General features: G+C 50.2%; 2 long non-coding RNA genes across 3 annotated transcripts in view; one reads left to right on the top strand and one right to left on the bottom strand.

Annotated features, from left to right (window-relative positions):
- On the top strand, positions 1-5,969 carry LOC113601867 (uncharacterized). Its single transcript, XR_003423180.2, has 2 exons — positions 1-516; positions 5,387-5,969. It is a non-coding gene; the product is annotated as an uncharacterized LOC113601867 (long non-coding RNA).
- LOC106980791 (uncharacterized) overlaps positions 4,950-22,849 on the bottom strand; it is a 27,224-nt gene continuing 9,324 nt past the window's right edge. For both annotated transcript variants that reach the window (XR_003423179.2, XR_008299064.1), the window contains one exon: positions 4,950-5,690. This is a non-coding gene — a long non-coding RNA (uncharacterized LOC106980791). The remainder of the gene's footprint in view (positions 5,691-22,849) is intronic.

Below are 22,849 nucleotides of genomic sequence, written 5' to 3' on the forward strand. Positions count from 1 at the left end.
TTGGCAAGGGAGGGCTGAGTCAAGGTGACTCTACAGAGGACAGCCGAGCCAGGCTCGTGGGCTGAGAAGACTCCAGCTTCTTCCTCCCTTCGGGTGAGGCGTCGCTCAGTCGCGATCAGCAGGAAGCGATGTGGTCAGACTTGTACTGGCATCATGAGTGCAAAAGCCTCCAGTTTGGGAGCGTTCAGGTGTACGTGACCACGAGGGGAGGACGAATTAACCTCAGCCGCGGCTGAAGTTTAAACTGATGTGTTTCCAATCTACTACAGGTTGACCTTCACGTCGTTCCATAACGTATTTCACTTAACAGACGCCAGTGTTGCGTCACCACGCGTCAGGTGCCATTCTACCTGCTTCTTGCTTCGGAAACATCCGCTCGCTCCGTCCTCACCATGACCTTGTGACTTCAGCGCCGTGATTACTATCCTGTTTGAAAGAAGAGGCGACCTGGGCGGGGCGTTCATGCCTGGATGGCAGAAGGCAGCACCAGATGGCTCCAGAAGTTTCCATTGCCCGGTGAGGGGTCTGGGAGGAAGCGGGCTCAGGAGCTGCGGTGGGGAGGCTCAGGAAGCAGATGGGGCTTGATGGAGAGTCAGTCAGCTGTCAGGGGAGCCACAGTGCCAGCCACCGTAAGGTGGGGCCATGACGGCAGGATGAGAGGGAGCGAGGTATCCAGGCCACGACTGCCATCCACGCTCTTAGGGATCCCTTCTCTTTTTCCACCACAGGATTATCTTTGTGGATCCGGGTCTGCCTCTTCCCTGGTTGACTCCCTCCTTTTAGCAGAACACTCCCTGTTGTAGCATCCTGAGACGGGAAAGATGGAAAGCAAATGTGGAAGAAATCTGTGTTTTAAAAACGCCCTTAGAGCCTCTGATAGATTGTGATTTGGCTGGACATAAACTCTACATTGCAAATCAGTATTTTGGTCAGAATGTTGAAAACATTGCTTCTTTGGCTTCTAGTTTTCAGTGTTGCTGCTGGAAAGCCCACACTTGGTTAATAGTTTGGCTGGGTATAGAATTCTAGGGTGTAAATCAGCTTCCAGAACTGAGTGTTGAGAAATCCAGTGCCATCCTATAACCTGATCCCTTACACATGTCTTGTTTTTGTTTTTGTTTTTCATTTTTTCCTTTCTGGAAGCTTTCAATATCTTCCCTTTATCCATGGTATTATGAAATTTCACAATAATTTGCCTTGATGTGGGTCTTTTCATCATTGGCTGTGTTGAGCATGTGGTGAATTCAGTCAAGGAAACTCATGATTTCAGTTCCGAGAATTTTTATTTTTGTGTTATTTCCTTAAATATTGCCTCCCCTGTGTTTTCTCCGTTTTCCTCTCTTTGGAACTCTGACTATTTGGATGCTGGATATCCTAGATATACCCTCCAATTTTCTTATCTTTCCTCTCTTCAATCTGGTTATCTCTTGGTTTTACTTTCTGAGAGTTCTCCTCATGTTCCAAATGTTGTGTTATTTAACATGTTTTTTGGTCTGTTAATGTTACTTTTCAAGAACCCTAGTTTATTCTTGGTTTGATTCCCCCCTTTGCTTTTTCCATTGTTTTTTAAAATGCAAAAGTCTTCTCTACTCGCTGATGATACGACACATAATTTTTTGAAGTCCATTCACATTCATGGATCACTAGGGGTGCCTGGTTGGCTCGGTCCGTAGAGCACGCCAGTCTTGATCTCAGGGTCATGGGTTCAAGCCTCATGTTGGGCGCTGAGATTACTTTTAAAAACGTAAAATTCTCAAAAATGAAATGAGTCACCAAATATCAGGTGAAAATCTCTGTGAGGTTGAATGGTGTTTATCAGTCAGTGAAATTCATTCCAAGGTAATTATGTGGGGAACTAAGCATTTCATTGAGGGACTCCCCCACCCCCCCCAACGCCAACCATTGGGAATATCCCCATTATGTAGATGGGAAAATTGAGTGAATAAGTGAGTCACCCATGCTCACGCTGCAAACTGGGGTAGCTGAAATTCAAACCCAGGGCTTCTCCCTCCGGAAACAGTGTTCTGCACCACGGGGCCACACTGCCTTGCAGAGCAGCATCAGCTGACCCATATTAAGTGCTTTCTGTACCCCAGGCCCTGCCCTAAGCCCCTGAAAACCCTCAATCAATTTAATTCTCCCAGCAGCCCTTTGAAGTAGGTGCTATTAGTAGATCCATTATTGACGAGCAATCTGCGACACAGAGAAGCTAGACAAGTCGCCCAAGATCACACAGCTGGTAAGAGTTAGAGGCAGGACCTAATCTTGGCAATCTGGCCCTAGAGCCTTCTTGCTTAGAGTCTGAGTCTCCAATTCCCCCATCTGAAAGTGGCAATGTGGTTCCGAACGCATGGAGTTATTTTAAGGATGAAACAAGAGAACACATGTAAGAAATACGTACATGATAGCCCCTCAGCAAATGTTATTTTCATTAAAAACCCTTCCCCCTCTCTGGGGCTTTTCATTTCTTTAAAACCAGAAGCTACAGTTTGGGACTCCCCGAGGCTTTTCTTGGCTGTGAACTTCATGGTTCCAAGAGCTGGGCTGCAGTGTTGGGGGGATGCCTAACTCAGAGGGGCGATGGGGAGGGGGTGGGGGTGGGGGTGGCAGTGGGAGGCATTAAGACCTCCGGGGATAGAGGAAGGAAAGAATCAGGAGGTGGGAGCCAGTGCAACATATTCTGGACTGTTCCATTCCCCCACTTGGTCCCAGAGCATCACTTCTGTGTTCCCAAATAGCTGTGAAGTTCAAATAACAGACTCCAACTGACACATAAAAAGGAACACATGTAACCACTTACAGGCCAATTAATATCGGGGCGGGGAGAGAGCCACGGGGCGGGAGGCCACTGGGGTTGAAGTGAACAGAATGAGGGCCGCGCTTCCGGCCCTCCGGCTGAAATGGGCTATTATGTGTCATCAGGAAACTTAAGAAGGGGGGAAAAAACAACCTCTGATCAAAGTCCCTTTTGTCAACTTCTAACAGATTAATAGATGACAGATTTTGCACTTAGAGCTCTACTGCAAGGTCAAGGGCAGTGAAATGGGGCTTGTTGGGACTTTTTTCTTCTTTGGTTCAGCTGCGGGGCTGCAGTACTCATCATTCTGACAACTTGGCTGCCTGAAACGGCTCTAAGAAGGTTTGCGTTCCCTGGGGTTTATGTCGGGGAGTGGGGGGGAGGAGGCCCCTCCTTAGTACCCACAGTGACTTTCCCTGCTCAGCCTCCTGCTAGGAGACCTCTTTCTCTGCAGCCCCAACCTGATCGTGCCATTGCCCCCAATACCCCAACCATGGCAGCCCTCGACGGACCACAGAAGGAAGACACTTCTAATCTTGGTGTCTAAGTCCCTGGTGACTTGGCCCCACCCCCATCTCCCCAGTGCACTTGTATCGGTCACACTGGATCACTTGTGGTTCCCCAGATCCCCCTTGCCTTTTTGCCTCCACATCTTGGCCTCCTCTGCTATCCTTTCTGTTCTTCCTTGATGTCCTACTAAACCGTCAAGGCTGTGCCAGCGTCAGCCCCTTTGGGAAGCCCTCTCTGGCCCTCTGCCCTGCTCTCCCAGCCCAAGGAGAGACCCTATCCTCTGTGACCCCAGACCCTTCAAATATGCAGCCTTTGGCATGTTGCCTTGCCATAGGGCCACTATCTGCTCTTGGGTCCGACATATCCACTTGGCCGTCTGCAGAGACCAGGGTACTGCCTGGCACGGGGCAGGTGCTCCCCGTTACACAGACGTGGGTACACGCAGGGTGATTCACCAAGGTGTGAGGGCTCGTGGAGGAAGACCCCAAGGTCACCCGAATAATTCCCACCCTGGCAGAATCTGTGACTTGCTTCTACCCAACAGTCTATGGCAAAGGACAGCACTTCCATGATTAGGTTATGTTATAGGGCCAGGATGATGGGCTTTCAACCACATGATTATGGAGCTTTATATAAAACTCCAGACCCGAGTGAGCATTTCTCCTCACTGGCCTGATGAAGGTATCAGCCGTGTCGAGAAAGTCCACGTGGCCAGAAACTGGAGGGCTGGCTTCTAGGATCTAAGGGTCTTAGGCCTCCAGCTCACAGGCAGCAAAAAGCCAGGGACCTTGGTCATACGGACACAAGGAAATGACTTTGGCCACAACCCGAGCGAGCCTGGAAGTGCATCTTTCCCCAGTTGAGCCTCCTGATGAGACTGCAACCCAGCCTAGACCTTGGTTGCAGTTTTGTGAGCTCTTGTGCAGAGGACCCAGCTGAGCCACACCTGGTGTCCGGATCAATGGAGGCTGTGAGGTGATAAATGGGTGTGTTGTTTTAAGTTGCTCCATTTGTAATAACTTGTTACTTGGCAGTTAACAAACTGATGCAGAAATAATTCCTAAAGTATGCATTCTTTTGGGTATTGAAGACCCAAATAGTGCAGGGGAGAGTTCTGTTAAGTGTTATTCCTATCAGTTGTAAGTTCTTACCTTGGCAAGAAACTTTTGCCACCCATTTCATAGAAGATTCCAGAACAAGGGTCTGAAAAAGGAACATGGGTCAGGCCTTGGGAGAGCAACATAGGAAGATGAGAAACCATAGTCAGACAGGGAACGGGGAGAGCCCTGGATCTGAAATCCGGTTCCGAGTTCCAGGCTCTGCAGTTGATTTGCAACCAGACTTCGAACAAGGTAGCCCCACGCCCCCACCCCCAGCCCCAGGGCCTCTGTGAGCTCATCCACAACCCACGCTATGAACTCTCCACCTCCCTTGGCTTTGGCATTCTGAACCAACGATGGTTCCGTTTTACCAAAGAACTCTATATTTTAGAGTATGTTCAATCTTTCACTGTTCACTCGTGCAGAATAAGTTACTTCCACTTTCCATAATTTTAGGATTGCTTACCATGAAAGATGCATATTTACTAACCTCATTTCAAAAGAGAGAGAGAGAGGGAGAGAGAGAATGAATTAGTGGAGAGAACAGAAAGCTATGCCAGAATCCCAGGCTAAAGTAGACGTCTACTGGCCTAGTTTCCCTCACCCCATATTTCCAATAGGGAATATATTCCATGTGCTTAGGGTGGTGCTAAGTTGGGCCCCCTTCCCACCTACAGGGAGGGTCACCATGGCCCAGATTTAACCAGTCAGAGTACCCCCAAGTCTCTGGCCCCTCTATTAGTTCAAAAACGAGCCTATCTGCCAAGCAGGATTTGCCAACAAGGCTGGTGGAAAAGATTCTTTCTGCTGGCGTTGCTAACCTTGTAGGATGTGCTTTTGCGGGCAGTTTAAGGTATGGGACTGCCTTGTAGAAAAGCCTATCTACAAGGGAGCCCTGGTAACATGAAGCCCTTGAACCCAGCCATCTCTGAAGCCATCTGCACTTACTTAACCTGATAAATTATCTTTTTATTTGAAGGTGTCTGGGCTGGGTTTCTGCCACTTGTAACCCAAAGAATCTTAATTAATGGCGATAGTTATTTCAACTGAGCGTATAATTTCGCCCGAGGTCTCTGGAAAGCCAAAGCAAAAAGTGAACCACACAACTCTCGTGCTCTGACATCACAAACCCCAATGCACCATGAAAGAGCGCCTTTCCTCAAGGGCTCGGGCCGTTTTCTCATGGTCTTTCGCACTGGTGGCCCGGAGCGACATCTTCCACAGATGTTTTGGAAATGACGCAGAAACATTCCTCATGTGGCAGGCTGCCTCTTGGACTGAACCTTGACAAAAGACCAGCAACAGAAACCAAGCGTCAGTCAGCGTGCGTGAGGACCTCCTACGTCTTTACCCAGAGAGGCAAACGGGCCACGGGGCTTGGGGTCTGGCCATTAATTGCCCCTGGCCCCTCTCTATGGCCTCCTCAGGAGCACCTCCAAGTGCCGCTCTGAAGTTCGACTAACCCGTCATCTCTTTGGTTGGAAGGTTGGTGTTTCCTTGCGAGACCACAAAGCCATATTACATTCAAAGTTAAATAAACAAACGTTCGAGTCTGTGTTTTATTGGTTCCATACCATCTGCCATCTGGTTTGGGGGAGCAAGGAAAACTGTGGTTTTGTTGGTTTTGTGTGTGTGTGCGCGCGCGCGTGTGTGTGTGTGTGTTGTTGTTGTTGTTGGGTTTTGTTGTTTTTTTTTTTTCTTTTCCCTGTGAAAATTCTCTAAGGTTGAACACTGACAGCAGTCCGGGCTGGTTAAAAGCCACCTAGTTTCCCACATCTTAACTCTCAGCTAAATGTTGGAGGCTGGTCTGGGTCCCCATCTGCTAAGCAGACTGTTGTGTGAAAATGAGATCTATACATATGCAGAGCTCCACAGCCTGGCTTCCAAGATCTAAAGAATTGTTATGAGTGAACCACAAGAAGTGCTTATTTAATGTTGACAAGCTGCACCCAGACCAAAGGCTAGAGCGGGGCATATGGAAAAGGAACAGAGAAAACCTGGTGTCTGAACAGCCCGGGCTGTCAGGAAAGGCAGCTACGCCTTCAAGACCCTGGGTTGCTAGAGACTTCGAACTTGTAATGACTTGAAGGAGAAAATAAGCCCCAGACACTGGGTGGGAAATATGCCCCAGCCTGCCTGGAATCTTTAATCTGGAAATTGCGATGGCTCTTGGGGGGTTGGGGCACATTCCACGGTGGGCGTGGGGCGAGGGCCGACGTCTCTGAGCCTCCTGTTGGCCCAGCTGTTTTTAGCCAGCAGAGCCTGGAGCTGCTTGAAAAGAGTGGGGATATCCCCAGGGGAGGGGGTGGGGGGGGACGGGGACAACAAATATTAAGCTAGGGGAGGTACCCTCAGAGCATCAATTTCCACGCCTCTTATACCAGGTCTTTGGCATCCTTGTCTAGAAAACGAAGACGGACTCGGGCATGGGTCACAAATGCACGTGCCCCGGGGCCAGGAAGGTAATGAAACTGAGAGAGTGGCTGGGTGGGGACCAAGGCAAACAGGATTGGGGCCAAAGGGTGGCGGGGACTGAACCAGCTCCAGTGATGGTGGTCACACGGGGACTCGGCCCCGCGTGGCCAGATTTCCCAGGTTCTCAAGAAAGGCCAGATTTTTTTTTTTTTTTTACGTGAAAACGCCCAGTGTTTCAATGCTGGCAGCAATTACAGCTCCTGAAAGAAAATCCCAGCAAATAAAAGCCGTCTCCAGCCCACATAAAGCCCACAGGTGTCCAGTGGGTGACCTCCGTGGGAAAAACTCAAGGAGACAGTCTTGGAAAAGCCTGGAACAAAGACCACATCTTCCCTTGATGAAGGGCAGAAAGGCTAGTCCGGGCACATTGATCCTTCCCTTGTCTACACGGGCCTCGGACGACATGGAGGTATCTCCAAGGCACTGACTCCTCCAGGCTCGGTCCACAGGAGCTGGGAAGGGTCCTCCCTAAGAGGTCCTCCCTTTACTAATCCTGAGCCCCAGGGGTGGTGGTGAAATTCCGGTGCTGGGTCACCCCTCCTTCCTGGCCCTTAGTGACACAGGCTCTGCCCGGCCACTCCAACCCTGAGCTTCCCCGGTCTCTTTGCTTTGCAACTCGCCACCGGGAAAGCGATGCGTACATCTGATGCTCCTGTGACATACATTCCCAGGTCCCCACAGTCTGGTCCCTTCCCAGCCACCTTTTTATAGTATCACAAGTCAGCAAGCCGGGAACCTGCACAAAGTGAAACACGGCCATTTCATCTCCGGCCAGATGTCACCTCTCTTGGCACAAGGCAAGAGTCCTGACTGCCTCGGCAGCCAAAGAACTTTTAGCCTATTTCTTTTTCTGGGATTTGTTGTTGTTGTTGTTGTTGTGTGTTCTTTCTAATGGAGGGGTGAAAAAGTCCTAGGTTCAGTTTAAGTCCCTGATAAACACAACTCAGATTTTTTTTTTTTCCGGCGTCAAAATCTGCATATTTGTATTTCGAACAATGTAGGCGAAACAATGCAAATTCTTCCATGTCGTTTCCTCTTTTGGCCTCATGAATGTCATTTGTTCAGTATGAACTCTCTACACTCGATGTCCCATGCGTTGAAAGCAAAGGTATAGTAAATCTTGATAAGCTATTTAAAAAAAAAAAAAAAAAAAATAGGTCGGAGACCTGGTCTCCCATCAGCCGCCATCTTGCTATGGGGTCTTGCCGAGTCATTCACTCTGAGCCTCACTGGCCTCAACTGCCATAGGGGACAAGAGGGCATACAACCCCCCCCCACCCCCGCTCTACATTCCTGCAGACAGAGCATGTGGGGCGGGGAAAGGGTGAGAACATTTCGAGGAGGGAGGCAAGCATGGTAAGAATTCCCATCGCCAAAACATCACAGGCACACAGACTCTGTGCTCCCTAGGCACAAAACCACACAGACTGGGAGTCCGCTTCTAGAAACAAGGCTGGGCTCTGAGCTCGTGGGGGCAGCGGGTAGGTCCTGCTATGGCTAGGTCCCAGGGCCTAGCACAACACGTGTGCGGAGTCCGGAGCAGTCACTGCGAAATTCTCGCAGGTGAGAATCCGCTGGAAGGGACTGACCTGGCTGGGTCCCAGAACATCTCAGCACGTCGGGCTGAGGTCTGAGAGTCCTGGGCTCCTGAGATGGACACAAACCCTGCGGCCAGCAAAAGGCAGGTAGCGAACACGTACGCACACAGCCTCACCCCCAAAGACAGGAAACCACATTCGGTCTGGGCTGGCCCCAAGCTGAGGAAGAAACTTCGAAGACGTAACTTCCAGATCTGCTTCACCTACTGGAAGAGGCGTCCCTGGACGCCAGCTTTCAAGGATCCCTGGATGCCGAGGCCCTTGGCCCCTGGTCCGTGAAGATGTCCAGGCTGCTGCCCAGAATTGAATGCCGGGCCATTTCCTGCACTTTCATCTGCCCCATCAAATCCAGCTGAGTGTCTGGGACAACCCCCGCCCATTTCCTGGGCTCCTTTCCGCCCCCATCCCCCACTCCCCCCCCCCGGAGGTTCTGTAACCTCCTCTAAGTGCTGTACCCTTTCATCTAGTTAGACACCCCCTCGGGAGCGAAGGTTAAATTACAAGGCTCAGACTTACTTTTCAGCGAACGTCCCACAAAACCTTTGGTTGATGACCAACAGTGGGACCTCTTTAGGTAGAAGGCTTTTTCTGTCTTTGAAGCTACTACCCCACCCCTTCCTGCTCCCCTACTCTCCCAGAAGGAAAGGCAAGAGTCTTGGATCCTGGGGTCATGGGCCCTTTGGGTTAGGCACTGAGCTCAAAGTCACAGAGCCCTCTTCGGTCTGCTCCACACTCCCTTGGGCGGGGGCTTATGCAGCCTCTACTTGGCCATCTCCGGCCACAGGGAGCTCACTACCTCTCAGAGAATCTTCTTACAACTCAAGCAACACTGAGCATCAGGACGTACTTCCTCAAAAAAGCTGGCATCTGCTTCTCTGCTCATGAGGACCCACCGGAAAAGACAAATGGCTCCTCAAAGCCGCAGCTACACCTGGCAGCAGGGGGCAACAATTTCCAGTCTTAGACTGACTGTCATCTCTGTGTGCGCTTGAGTTAGTCGTTTCCATCCTTTCTGGCCTCCATGTCTCACCTCTAAAACGGGGAAGGCCTTTTCAGTATATGGGCTTTTGTCCGGGCGGGGGGCGCCTTAGACTCAAGGACTCAAAGAAGCCAGCACCACGGAAACCATGGACAGAGCCTGCGTTTCCTGGCTCCTCAGCTGTTGTGCTATTTCCACCCTTGGAGACAAGAGAGCATCGCAAGGATATGAGGAGGGGTACTACGCACAGCTAAAGTAGAAATGACGAGATGGGGTCCAAAACACTTCCGTGGAAAGAGAGAGCTTGTAGCATGAAGGCGACACAGCAGGACACAAAGACCTTGAGCTGAGACACGAGACAAGGACCCCCGCATCGCGGCTCAGTCATCAACTAGCTAGCTGGCCTTGGGCATGTCGCTTGACCTCCCCAGTCCTTGATTTCTTCCTCTGCTAATGGGAGACATTGGAATGGCTGATCAGCGCCTTAATAAGTCAGAGCATCGATACGAAACGTAGAGGTGGACCCCCAAAATAGCTTGGAGTTTGATCAGTTTTAGTAAAGCTGTCCACAAGGCCGGTGGCAATGGCATCATACAAATACCAATGAAGCTCTAAGAAGGGGGGGGTGGGGTGGGTACATGTCTGTCATGGTGAAAGCTTAGTGTCTGGCCAGAGGAGGCCCTTCCTATAGAGGAGAAAGTTCAAGGGCTCAGGTGGCAGAAACAAAGGCTCGACTCTGGGTCTAGGCTCCACCGTTGCTAACCAGGGCCGTAAGCATGGCCTGGCCCTCCCAGCCATGGTTCCCTTGTCCTGAACACAAGGGCAATCCCTCCTACGGCATGGAGTTGGCATGAGGCTCAACAGGACCAGGTGCCTGGCACATAGTAGGCGCCGTGCAGGCTACAGAGGTTGTAGCTGGCTATACACGTGCCTGCAGGAGAGGAATAAGCCTTAGTAAAATCCAGAATCTTCTTTAATTCTTTAGCAGTCTCCAAGGACCTTGATCCTGTATCTGACTCAGAAATACCTCTCTTTCTCTGTTTCTGTTTCTGTGTGTCTCTCTCTGTCTCTGTCTCTCACTCTCAGACACACACACACACACACACACACACACACACACACACACAATAAAAGAAAGAGAAAACCACAGTCAGCCTGGGGTGTTCCCAGGCATAGGAAAAACATGTGTGGAACAAGTACCCAATGCAATAAATCAAACTGTGGGATCCACATCTGAGCCGGGGTCCAACCTCCAGCTCCAGCTGCATCAGAGGGTGGGCCGTACTCTCCGTTCCTACAGCCAGCACTGCCCGGAGCTTCTGGCCCACTCTTCTGGCCACTCCTGAGGTAGTTGACCCCTTCTAGGGAGCTCAAGAGTGCCCAGAGTGGGAGGGAGAGAGAAGTGGGCTGGTGGCCATGGGGATGTTTGGCTTAGCTGAGCCAAGGAGATGGCTATAAAGCCTGGCTGTGGCAAACTTCCCTGATTGCCAGAGTGTTAACGTTGGAAGGGACTGCAGAAAGACACGGAGGTGTGCACACAGGAGCCCCGGGGTGGGGGGTGGAGACTCAGACTCTAGATATGTCTCAGCCTCTAATTGCTGGATGATTCCGGGCAAGTTTTATCATAGCCAGGCAAGTTTTATCCCAGAAAATGAGGGCCTTAGGTTACTAGATATCCTCCAAGAGCCTTTTCTGCAGTGAGATTTTGCTGAATTCCTCTGATGCCATTTAGCTAGTCAGCTTCTCACTGGGCTTCAATTCATTTCAAGAAAGCAGTTACTAAATGTTGATTGCATGCCAGGGGCTTGTGCTGAGCGCTGGTTGGGCCAAGAAGAAAAGACAGGGTTCCTGTTTTGCTGCTGCCAAGGAGCTCACAGTCTTATGAAGGCAAGCCTATCTTTAATCAAATAAATATAATTCAAGACAACACGTAAGGTAGCAGCGATCCCCTTTCCTGGGGAGGCTACAGAAGGTTCCATAAAGGAAAGGGATACCTGAGTGAAAGTTTGAGAGATAAGTAAGAACTTTCCAAAATACCGAAGGCAGAGGGTACGACAGAAACCAAATCCAAGGGGGAGTGTCAATGGATACGAATATTCATCCGTGCAGCTGTAGCATGGAGAGGGATGGAAAGGCATGAAACTAGAAAGACTAGCGGGAGACAGAGTGTGGAAGGGCATGTATGAGAGCCAAAGAATTAGTTCTTTATCCTATGGGTAATGGGGAGCCATCGAAGATTTCCTGGCAGGGGAGTGACAAAACCAGATCTGCATTTTAGGCCATTCATTTGGCAGGAACATAGAGCCTCTGGATCAGCAAACAATAGTCCATGAGCCAAATGTGGTCCGCCGCTTATTTTCATATGGCCTGTGAGCTACAGATATTTTTTTTTACTACAACTTTACTGAGAAATGAGGTGCATACCATATAATTCACTTATTTATAATATACAACTTAATGGCTTTTAGCATACTCAGAGTCCTTTACTCGGTCAATGCAATGCAGTTGCAACCTTTACTCGGTCAATGTCAGAATACTTTCATCTCTTCAAAAAGAAACCCTATATTCTTTAGCTATCACCCGCCCCATTTCCCCATCTCACCTCAGCCCTACTTTCTGTCTCTATAGATTTGCCTATTCTGGATATTTCCTATAAATGGAACCTATAACATATGGCCCTTTGTGTCTGGCGTCTTTCGCTTAGTATAATGTTTTTGTGGCTAATATTCCATTGAATGGACATACCACATTTTGTTTCTCCATTCATTAGTTGGTGGACATTGGGTTGTTTCCACCAAAGAAGAGCATAGACATATGTGGCTCACACAGCCTAAATACCTCCATCTTTTCACAGACTTGATGAACACCCTGCATAGCAAGACTGGAAGTCAGAAGTCCAGGTCAGGGATTCCAACAGTCCTCAAGTGACATCTGATGGTGGCTTCAACTAGAGGGAAGGATGCCATATTGAGTGGTAAAATCAACCGGACTTGATTGGATGCTTTGGTGAAGGAGAGAACTATTGAGGAAAATTCATTTACCATAAGAGAAGCTGAACTTCAGACAGAGCGGGCAGTCCACAGTGAAATCATGGCTGATGGCAAAGCTAAGCTAAGAATCCAGCTCTCCTCTTGAGTACAACCCATGGACTCGTGAGATTTCGGGAAAGCAGACTAAGCTGGTGGCCGTGACCTCGCTATACGACGCTTTCGCCATATGGCTAATCAGCCAAAAACGTGTATCCTGCGCTGGCACGTTGTCTCAACAAGAGCTGACAGTGTCTCCTGGAGCCTCCTGGAGTGTGAATGTCTCATGTGTCCCTCCAAACACCTTTGCAGCCTTCTCTTGATCCAGCCCCTTCCTTCCAACTAAAGAGGTAGGTTGCTCCTCTGCTGTCTTCCTCGATCCCTCCAGTCCTGCCCCCAAAGCTGTGAGCTCATGTCTGTGCTGGGGTATACGTCTTGCTCGGGCACAAAGCAGAAGTGGCTGTGGTGTCCCTACCAAGTTTGCCTGGGAGACTGCAAAGCTACAGGGTGCCAGGCCCGGGATACGGAATGAACCGAGACAAGGAGTTTTCTCTGCAGCACTTGTCTCTGGTAACTGCGCCCTCCGATCTCTTTCAACTCCGCTGGATCTCAAAAGAATCCAAACTCTAGCTTGGCAGAGAGGGTTCTCTCCCACCGTGCCTCAACATACCTCTCCAGCCACACCCTCTCCCATGTCTCTGTGTCTCTGCTCTCTGCTTGTCTCATACTCTGTTCCCCAAACTTACCGTGCTCCTTTCCTGCCTCTGTGCTCTCCATGTGCTCCTCCTGCCCCTACCATCGTCCTCCCCCACTCCCTTCTCCGCCCAGAAAACTCCTGCTTATCCTTCAAAACCTATTCAAATATTCTTCCTCCAGGAAATCTCTCCCTCCAGCTCTTGTTCATTGGATTGGCCACACTGAATTGTGCGTCTTTCTCCTCCACTAGACCTTGCCTTTTGTCTACGTCCTAGGAGTTTACGGGAGAGATTGGCCCATAGTCTGTACCCTCTAAATATTTGCTGAATGCATAAGAGAGGGAGGGAGCGAGCGAGCGAGCGAGCGAGCCGGCAAACATTCTTTCCCCTCATCCTTCAATTTCAAGGGGAATTGCTTTCTTGAAACCCCTCTGGATCTTTCAGAGGAAGCCACTCTCAGCCTCACTGCTTTCCCTTCTATTGATCCTGGGATTTATGGCGCTATTGTTTCCTTTTATTAGGCTGTAATGGCCTCCGTTAAAACATGTTACATGGAAATAGGCTAATTAAGTGTGTCAAATAAGTCACCATCCCACAGAGTGGCCAGCCCTCCCCGGGCAGTGCTGTGGTGACTCACAGTGGAGGGAAGCAGGCAGGGCACAGGGACAGCGTGTCCTCAACCCTGTTCCTCAGAGCAGTGGAGGCCCACACGTCAGAGGCTCACGGCTTTGCTCCGGGGGCCTCATGGAGTCATGTCCACCTGCATAAGTTGGACTTGACAGCTCCCACGTTGGGAAACTTGCTTCCTGTTCCTCTGCCTGTTCCTAGTCTGGGTCCACACAGGAAGGGGGAAAGAGTTCAGGTCTCCAGTCCAGGAGACCTGCTTCTAGTAGCAGGCCTGATGATCAACTTTGGTGGGAAACCTGTTTTACCCACCTCTGTTTCCCATCCAGCAACACTTCCCAAATCCGTGCTTGTTCGCAGGAAGCCCGGTCAGCAGGAGGCACCCCAGCTCTTGGGTGAGAGGTGAGGGTCTGCCTTTTGAGGAATTTCCAACAGGTCCTTGGGTTAATGAAGACGGGACTCCCAGACAGTGGTGTTTGCTCTTTTAGACAAGGATCTCATCCTGGGCTCCTCTTGTCCATGAGGGAACGGAGTATTTGATCAGATTCTCATGAGGAAGAGTCCCTTGAGGATAGGGACATTAGCTCACACGAACAATTTTCAGTTTTGCTCCCCCCGTGGGAAAAGCCTCATCAACTGCTTGAATCCACTCTTCAAGGCCCAGGCAAGCCCGCAGTCTTCTCCTCCCTTGAACTTCTAAAGACGAACCACCTTCAGGAGCATGCCTCAAAATACTAACCCTGTAGGCTAATAGGAGGGCTCTGCATGCCGAGAAGCTTGGAGAACACCGTGTGAACAGAGTTACACAGACTTATTTATGCAGGACCTCTCGGAGCTCTCCACATGTCAACGTGCACTATGAATCTTCAAGGAAAGTGTGGCAGGACCCAACTGTTTCCTACCCCTCCTCAGTGTTAGAATCGTATATCCCTGCCCTTTGCTGTGTCATTTTGCAGTTCTTCCCACTAAACCGGGCTGTGTACAGTTCTAGGGTCCTCACTGGTGTTGTTTGGCCACGTGACTTCTTTGACCAATGGAAAATGAGCAGAAGTGGGGTGTCTCAGAGCTGAGCCGGTAACAGACATGGCAAGTGTCTGCTCATTTTCTCTCCCATTTTTGTCATTGCCACGAAAAGAGCACAGCCCCTCTCCCAGAACACAGCTGGTGAAGACCCTGAACACCAACCTATCATCTGAGACCGAGCGGCTCCCCCCAACCCCTTCCCGCCAAAGAATGACAAAGTAGCATCGAGCTGGTTTGTTACTCAGCGGTAACTGACTGTATTAGTTTCTCACTGAGGCCGTACCAAACTACCACAAACTGAGTGGCTTAGAGCAGCGTGCATTCATTCCCTTACAGTTCCAAAATCCGGTCTCACTGGGGTGAAGTCAAGGTATTGACAGGGCCGGTTCCTTCTGGAAACTCCAGGGGAGAACCCGTTGCCTTGTCTTCTGCAGCTTCCAGTGGCCATCTGTATTCATTGGTTCAGGGCTCCTCTCTCTGTCTTCAAAGTGCCTCACTCCAATCATGATATCTCTTACTCCTCACTTTGACCTTCCTGCCTCCTTCTCATAGGGACCCTAGCGATGACATTGGGCCCATGTGAATTATCCAGAATAATCTTCCCACCTCAATATGCTTAATTCAATCACATCTGCAAAGTCCTTGTTGCCATATAAGGCAGCATTTATAGGTTCTGGAGATTAAGATGGAAATGTGTTTGGGGTCCATGATACAACTTGCTACACTGGCTGATACAAAAAAGGATAAACATATGTAGGGGTTCTTGGGGCACCTGGGTGACTCAGTCAGTGAAGCGTCCGACTTCAACTCAGGTCATGATCTCATGGCTCATGAGTTTGAGCCCCGCATCTGGCTCTGTGCCGACAGCTCAGAGGCTGGAACCTGCTTCGGATTCTGTGTCTCCCTCTCTCTCTGTCCCTCCTCCGCTCACGTGCGTGCGTTCTCTCTCTCTCTCTCTCAAAAGTAAATAAACATTAAAAAAAAATAAAAATACAGATACATAGGGGTTCCCTACGTTTTTTGGAATTTTTTTCTCACAGGGCAACTCAGAATATCTCCTTCCTTCTGAGGATACCCCTTTTGGAAACTGGGCCCTACCTCTATTATTGGGTATTTCTACTGCTAATTTGCAATGAAACCGAAACCCCACTGGCCACTGTAGGATTACAAATTCCTTCGGACTCATTTCGGCCACTTCCCCTTGCCAAGAGGGTCTCCTGCTTTCCTAAACTGTAAAAGAGGGATAACATCTGTCAGGCTTGAACCGATCGAATTCCGCAAGATGCTTCTGAGCATGTCGAGGCGGTGACCAGCCGTAATTTCTCAACAGACAGGCCTTGCCTTCCTTCCCTGCCTGCCTTTGCCAGAATGGAGAGCTGGCTGCCATCGTCAGTGGTAAATGCTCTTTGGCTGATAGAGGCAAGGTCTCCCTGATAACCATGTCCCTGTCGTCCATCCTCTGCCCTTCCTCCTACGGTGTTAGGCATGTGGCCTGCATGGGCCTGTATCTATTTGCCCTGCTGTCCCCTAATATATGGAAGTCCCTGGGGGAGGTGGGCAGAAACTGTGTGCATGAATAGATGAGCCTTATCAGCACTCAATAGCTGTGTGGCATTTGGAACGTTTCTTGTTTTCTTGAGGCTTAAGTTTCCCCACAGGCTACCATGAGACCAGATCCGGGGCCCTGTAGCCTGTCCCTGCTGGATTCAAAGCCCTTGAGTCTGTGGCTCTCCCTCTTCCCACCATTTTGGTCAGCGCAGCCATTAGACCCCATTGGTATTCAGTACCAACGGGGGTGCCCCTCTTTGTGCAAGCCTTTCCTATTTTGCATTTTACTGGGTTCTGTAAACCAAAATACCCTTCAAAAACCAAAAGAAAAAATGGCAAGTTACCCAGGCCCCAGAACAGACCATTGGGACATGTTCAGGATCATTGGGCCCTCCCGGAAACCTCAAATCCCCCATGAAAAAAACCAGTGCTACAGGAATAAATGCCACTAGTGAGTTCTGTACTCCAGGCGGACTTGCAGGGCAACCCTCTCCCCCTGCCCCCCCCCCACCACCGAAAGCTTGGATCCTGAAACCCACAGAACTCTTTGGCAGTCACGGAGATTCCCATGGTTAAAAGAAAGATCTATTTTGTGCGAGAAGGGTGACCCAAAAAAGGGTTAAGCCCTAAAAGGTTCATTTCCTCTGCACTGCCTGCTCTAGAATCTGGGATAATTCCTGCCATTAATATTTTAAGCAACTAATTTGACATTTTTCCATTTAATTAACTTGCATACATATGAGAACAGGGTTTTGAGAGTACCATGACATTTAAACAAAGTCATTTAAGTGTTCCCGTTTCTGGCGGAGTGCTGCTTTTTTCTTTGCCTTTTTTTTTTTTTTTTTTTTTCTTTTTTGCTCCATTTCTGTTTTGCATTCCTGATCCTGACGCTGGGCTTATTAGCTCAGAGGAGTGACCAAATTTCCCAAAGCAAATGTCCCACAGCCTCAACCCAGGTGACGTGGGTGGGCCTAGAGCTCCGGGCTGCGGCTCTTTTCAACCGGATCCTGCTCTTTTCCAGGCCTTTCTACAAATGGCGTTTCAATCAGAGCAGGCGCGTCACAGGCTAATGTTTTTCTGTTGCCACACCAACCCCGGGTGGGGGTTGGGGGAGGAGCGGCGAGAACGCAGACCATTTATCAAATGTAACCATCTCCACAGAAGAGCTGGGGCTTCAGGAGGGAAACAATAGCTCCGTGACGATTTTCTCTTCCAAATGACAAATAATTGCTGTCATATCATCAAATGATTAAGAAATAAAGGAAAACAGACAAATGGAGTGTATCCATTGAGGGATGGTGGGGGGGTCTGGGGAGAGGCTCGCTCGATGTTCCATAATTGAAAAATTGCACCCTAATTAGCTCCCACCCCAGAGAATTCATGAGTTCTATGCGCCATCCAATCCGCAGCCCGCCAAGTCACAGAACTTGCAGCCATTAAAGTTTACTGCTGGTTTCAGAAGGGGCTGTGCAGTCTCCACATGCATCCAGAGAGAGAGGCTCCTCAGCTTGCCCAGCCCTCAAGAAGGATTCATTACTTCATACTTTCATCTGCCATAATTAATCACAGATTTTCTCTGCCTATCAACAGCTCCGGCTGCTCTCCCCAGATGAACCTGGGCACTCATGCCTCCAGCTTATCGGTGGTGGCCAGGCCAGCCTGGCTCACAGAAGGTCACAGGAGCTGTATTCCCAGGATACAAAATGGCGCCCCCTCATCCCAGGCGCCATGGGAGAGAGAGGGTCCTGCATTTAAAATGAAATCCCGTTGCAAACAGAGCTCATGGGACTTTGGAGAAATCCAGTCTTCATTTCCACCCATGTTCCAGATATTCTTTGGGGATTTCTAACGAGGCTGTCAGGAAGAATAGCACTGTAAGAGAGGCGTGTCCCCATTCTCTTCCATTCCCTCCCCCTGGACCTGGGTTTAAATCCCAGCTGCATGACCTCATTAGCTGCATGACCTTGGGAAAGTGACTCAGTCTGTCTGAGCATGAGTTTTTCCTTTTGTAAAATGGAGACCATAGGACCTACCTTTCAGAGATAAGATGGTGGCTCGAGAATGCCATTGTGAAGGACCTGGGTTATGGTTGCTACAAAAGCCTCTTGATGTCTTTACGTAAAGTGGGGATAATGATCTTACCTCCCCACTAGGACTTTAATGAGAATTGAGTAGAGAACGCATTATATGTGTATAAAGTGCCTTGCACAAAGTTGGTGCCCCGGAAATATTCGAAATGAACTGAGCTGAATCACACATAATTGGTTCATTCATTCATTCATTCATTCAATCCATCAGCTAATAGTTGTTAACTGCCTACTTTTTGTCAGACACTTTGTTCGGCACGGGATATATGCTGGGGCGTGAGACAGACTTGATTCATGCCCTTGGAGGCTCACATTCTAGTGGGGAGCACAATGAAAACCAAAGTTAAGAAAAACAACACACAAGTTGTAAAAAGTTCTATAAAAAAAAAATAAGACAAGAACACAGATGAAGGCTAAGAGCTGGTGGTGAGTTTTAGACCTAGTGGCTAAAGATGCAAGCATGTGAGGAATGGTCAGGAAAAGCATTGCAAGCAGAGGACACAGCCTCAGAGAAGCACAAAGTACCTTAACATATTCCAGGAACAGAGAACAGGCGATGAGTCGGGCCATTAGAGCACCCAAGCCCAAATATCAGTGATTTCAGACAATATTAGTGTATCCCTTTTTCTCCTCAGAACCAGTCGGGTGTTTGGTTGGAGGTCTTTTGCTCGGTTGCTCAAAACCCAAGCTCCCTGCCATCCTCCGAGGTCTCCTTGGAGTGGTCCATTATAGCCTCTGCATGCAGTCAACGGCAAAAAGAAAAAGCTTTGGGGGCCAAGACCAGAGGTGACGCATCTCACTTGCACTCATATTCCATTGACAAGAACTCCAAAATACGGCCCCGCCTTACCGCGAGGAGGGGGGGACGGTGTCTGGCCATGTGCACAGCAAGGCAATAAACAGCTTGGGAAGACACATAGCGATGTTTCTGCCTCCCAAGGCGAGTAAGGGTAGGTAGCCTGGAGTGAGATGAGACGTGGAAGCCAGTTTGTACAGGGCCATGTAAACAAGGAGAAGTGTGGGGTTCAGGCAAAGAGAATGAGAAGCCATTCCAGGGTATTCCTTACACGCCAGTTTAGGTCTAATCCAGTGAGAATGGGAAGCCACTCAAAACTAATGACATGACCTAAGTTATATCATAAGAGGACCCCTCTGGCTGCTATGAGGAGAACACATCTGCAGAGGGCAATAACGGTCCCTGGAAGGTACCTTGGGTTAGGTGATGGGGAAGGGGATGAAGAGAATGTGACAGATTTCAGAGACTTCAGTCCCTGGAAACTGGCTCCAGTCTCACTGGCTAGCCAGCACGCAGGCACATGCTGACCTGGGGCTGTCATGTGCAGCCCCGAGAGATGAGAGAAAACACGAAAGCACTGGGCCATGCAGCTGGCCGTGTGGAGAGGAGGAATTCCAGAAGTTTCCACCTGGACCGAAGGCCGGGAGTCTGTCTCCTCGCGGGCCCTCTGGCCCATCGCGGCAGCAGACCCTCCAGGTCCTGCTTCCACGGCGGGTTGAGAGAGGTTAACAGTCAACCAGCCCAGTTCCCGCCGGTCCCAGTGCTGGGGGGGAACTGGGATGAAGCGGGCAGTTCTCGCAGAGACCACTCATAGGGCACAGGCTTCGAGTGGGTCCGCTGAATCCTCTCAACTGGGCTGGGAGGATGGAAGGCCCTACCGTGGACGCTCCATTTTACAGACAAAGGAACGCACTCACGCTGCTCTTGTGACTTGCTCCTATTCGTAAAAGCACCGGTTGGGAGACAGGTCTTCTGCTCGCGCCGGAGTGCATGACCGGTGGGCTCTGCCTACACTCGCGCAGAGACCGACAGGAGCGTGAGGATCCGCCCAGGGCTCTTTACGGTCCGTGTTTCCTGCCAACGTGGCAGGGGCCTCCTCCAACCGGATGCTGCCCAGTCCCGTGGTCTTCCAGTGTCCCGTTCCGCGATGCCTTCGGACAGGTCGCTGCCTTATGAAGCCAGCTGATCTTCACAATCGCCCGGCAGCCTTTAAATACACGACATCCTGGGGCGCCTGGGTGGCTCAGTCGGTTAAGCGGCCGACGTCGGCTCAGGTCATGATCTCGAGGTCTGTGAGTTCGAGCCCCGCGTCGGGCTCTGTGCTGACAACTCGGAGCCTGGAGCCTATTTCAGATTCTGTGTCTCCCTCTCTCTCTGACCCTCCCCCGTTCATGCTCTGTCTCTCCCTGTCTCAAAAATAAATAAAACGTTAAAAAAAAATTTTTAAAAAAATACACAACATCCTGAGCTACCCCATACGTGTTACGGCAGACTCTAGGGACGAGGGGAGCCAGTCCGCTGTATTTTGAAATCTTCCCGGGCACACGGCGACATGGCGCTCGGATAAAGCCTAGCGGTGGGTTCGGTGTGAGGCTCAGGGAGAAACCGTGATTACAGAGTGAATTCTTGACAGCCAGGAGTAGATAAAGGGTCTCTGGCCCTTCTAGTCTCTTTTCCACAGCACCGTCCTCACCCTCCGAAGGGGTCGTGGAGGCATCCATCCTTACCAATGACCTGGAAACGTCAGAGCAGGCCAGGAGCTCTGTCTGAGGTTATCTTTCCAACCCAGGGGTTCCCGCATTTCTGTTGGACCAACTGCGTCAGAGTCGGAGGAGGCGCTCATGACCGCGCAGCTTCCTGGCCTCGCTCTGTACCTCCTGTCTCAGCGACCTTGGGGTTGATATTTTCTAAAACACCTCTGGTGATTCCGCTATCAGCCATGTTTGGAAACCACTGATCCAGCCTTCCCCCTGCTGTAAGTCAATAAAACTGGGGCCCAGAGAGAAGTAATTTGCCTAAGATTACCCGGCCTATGAGCCAAGTTTCCTGGCTCTCGTCCTCACCCGTCAGAAAGCCCCTCCACGCGCGGGGGCAGGGGGAGGGGTTGCTCAGCCAGCAGCGGCGGAATGGGCCATCATGTTGAAAGAGCTGCTCAAGAGAGATATCTAATTAGCTGACTATAGCAGCTTTCCTTCCCCTGGTTATTGATGCTTCTCCTCCCTTCTCTCCCTGGTACTTCCCCTGCTCATCCTAATGTGATCAATTACTCACAGGAATAAATTACGCACACAGCCTACAGTCTATTAGGTAATCGGTGATGCACCGGCTAGGGGAGCCAACAGGCAAGACAGGCTGTCTGGAGTGTAGGCCAGCAGAAGGGACAGTGTGGGCCCAGTGCATGGAGGAGTCTCCAGACAGAAAAGCCCAGCCCTCCAACAATCGTCGAACTGTCTGGCCGCCCACCCCCCACCCCCCACCCCAGACGGGCTCGCAGGCCAAACTTGAAAACAACTTTTGAAACAGCTGGCCTGCCGCTCTGTCGGGGCTGCGGTTGCGCGGGCCGACCACCACCTTCCCCATCTCCCACAGCCCCAATCCCTGAGGAGGCCTAGCTCCGATCCAGCTGGAACTAGAGCCTGCCTCTCAGATCTTGGGGTTCATTCAAATCGCCAGGGATCCTATTCACACGGAGGAGGTCCGGGTGGGGGGAGCCTACGACCGCCTTTCCAACACCAGTGCCGCTGGTCTGGAAAACGATGCCCTAGCGATCGGTGTGGGCAGCGCTGAGAGGTCAGCTGGCTTGTTCATAGGCAGAGGTTCTTTTCCCAGCCACCCCCTTTGTATGTGCTGTGCCGCCTGCCCGCAACACCCTCCCCACTGGTATCTGCTTCGAAAACTGTTCGCCCGTCGCATATATCTGCTTCGAAAACTGTTCGCCCGTCGCATATTCTGGCTCGGACGCACCTGCTCTCTGAAAGCCTTCACTGACTCCCCCTGGAGTCTCAACTTAGAGCAAATGATACGTTCACTGTGGCCCGCTCACACTCCGCTATAGCAACGCTTACCTACATTAGTTTGCCACTCGATGGCCTGGGAGCTCTGTAAAAACTGTCCCAACTCTTCCGTTTCTCCGTGCCCCAGCCTCACAGAGGGCTCTGCTAACCACTGGGCACGGTTACAGGGCCTGGGAACTTTTCAGAGATCCCTAAAAACTGTCTGTAGACCTGAAAACAAAATTATTGGATCCCAAACACGAAGGAAAAGCTTTGCAATGGAAATGAATAAAATTTCACTGAAACGTCCACAAAACAGAATGTTACATCAACTGCATTAATGGTTTCATTTAGCATTCCTAAAAATTCGTAAACATTTCACTATCTTTGAGGACGACGTGCAGGTTAGATGTTTCTCACTTTGCAAGAACTCTCGAGCACCCCCCCATAACTGCTGGGAAATCAAAGCTGGCCGTAGATGGAACGAATTACTTGTAGCCAAATAATTTCAAAAGTGACGTTATAAAACATAATCCTTATTTTTCTTCACAGGAAAAATATACCTCATATGGAATACGGGTGAATTGCAATACATTTG

Source organism: Acinonyx jubatus, chromosome B3 (genome assembly GCF_027475565.1).
Source record: "Acinonyx jubatus isolate Ajub_Pintada_27869175 chromosome B3, VMU_Ajub_asm_v1.0, whole genome shotgun sequence".
Lineage (NCBI taxonomy): Eukaryota > Metazoa > Chordata > Mammalia > Carnivora > Felidae > Acinonyx > Acinonyx jubatus.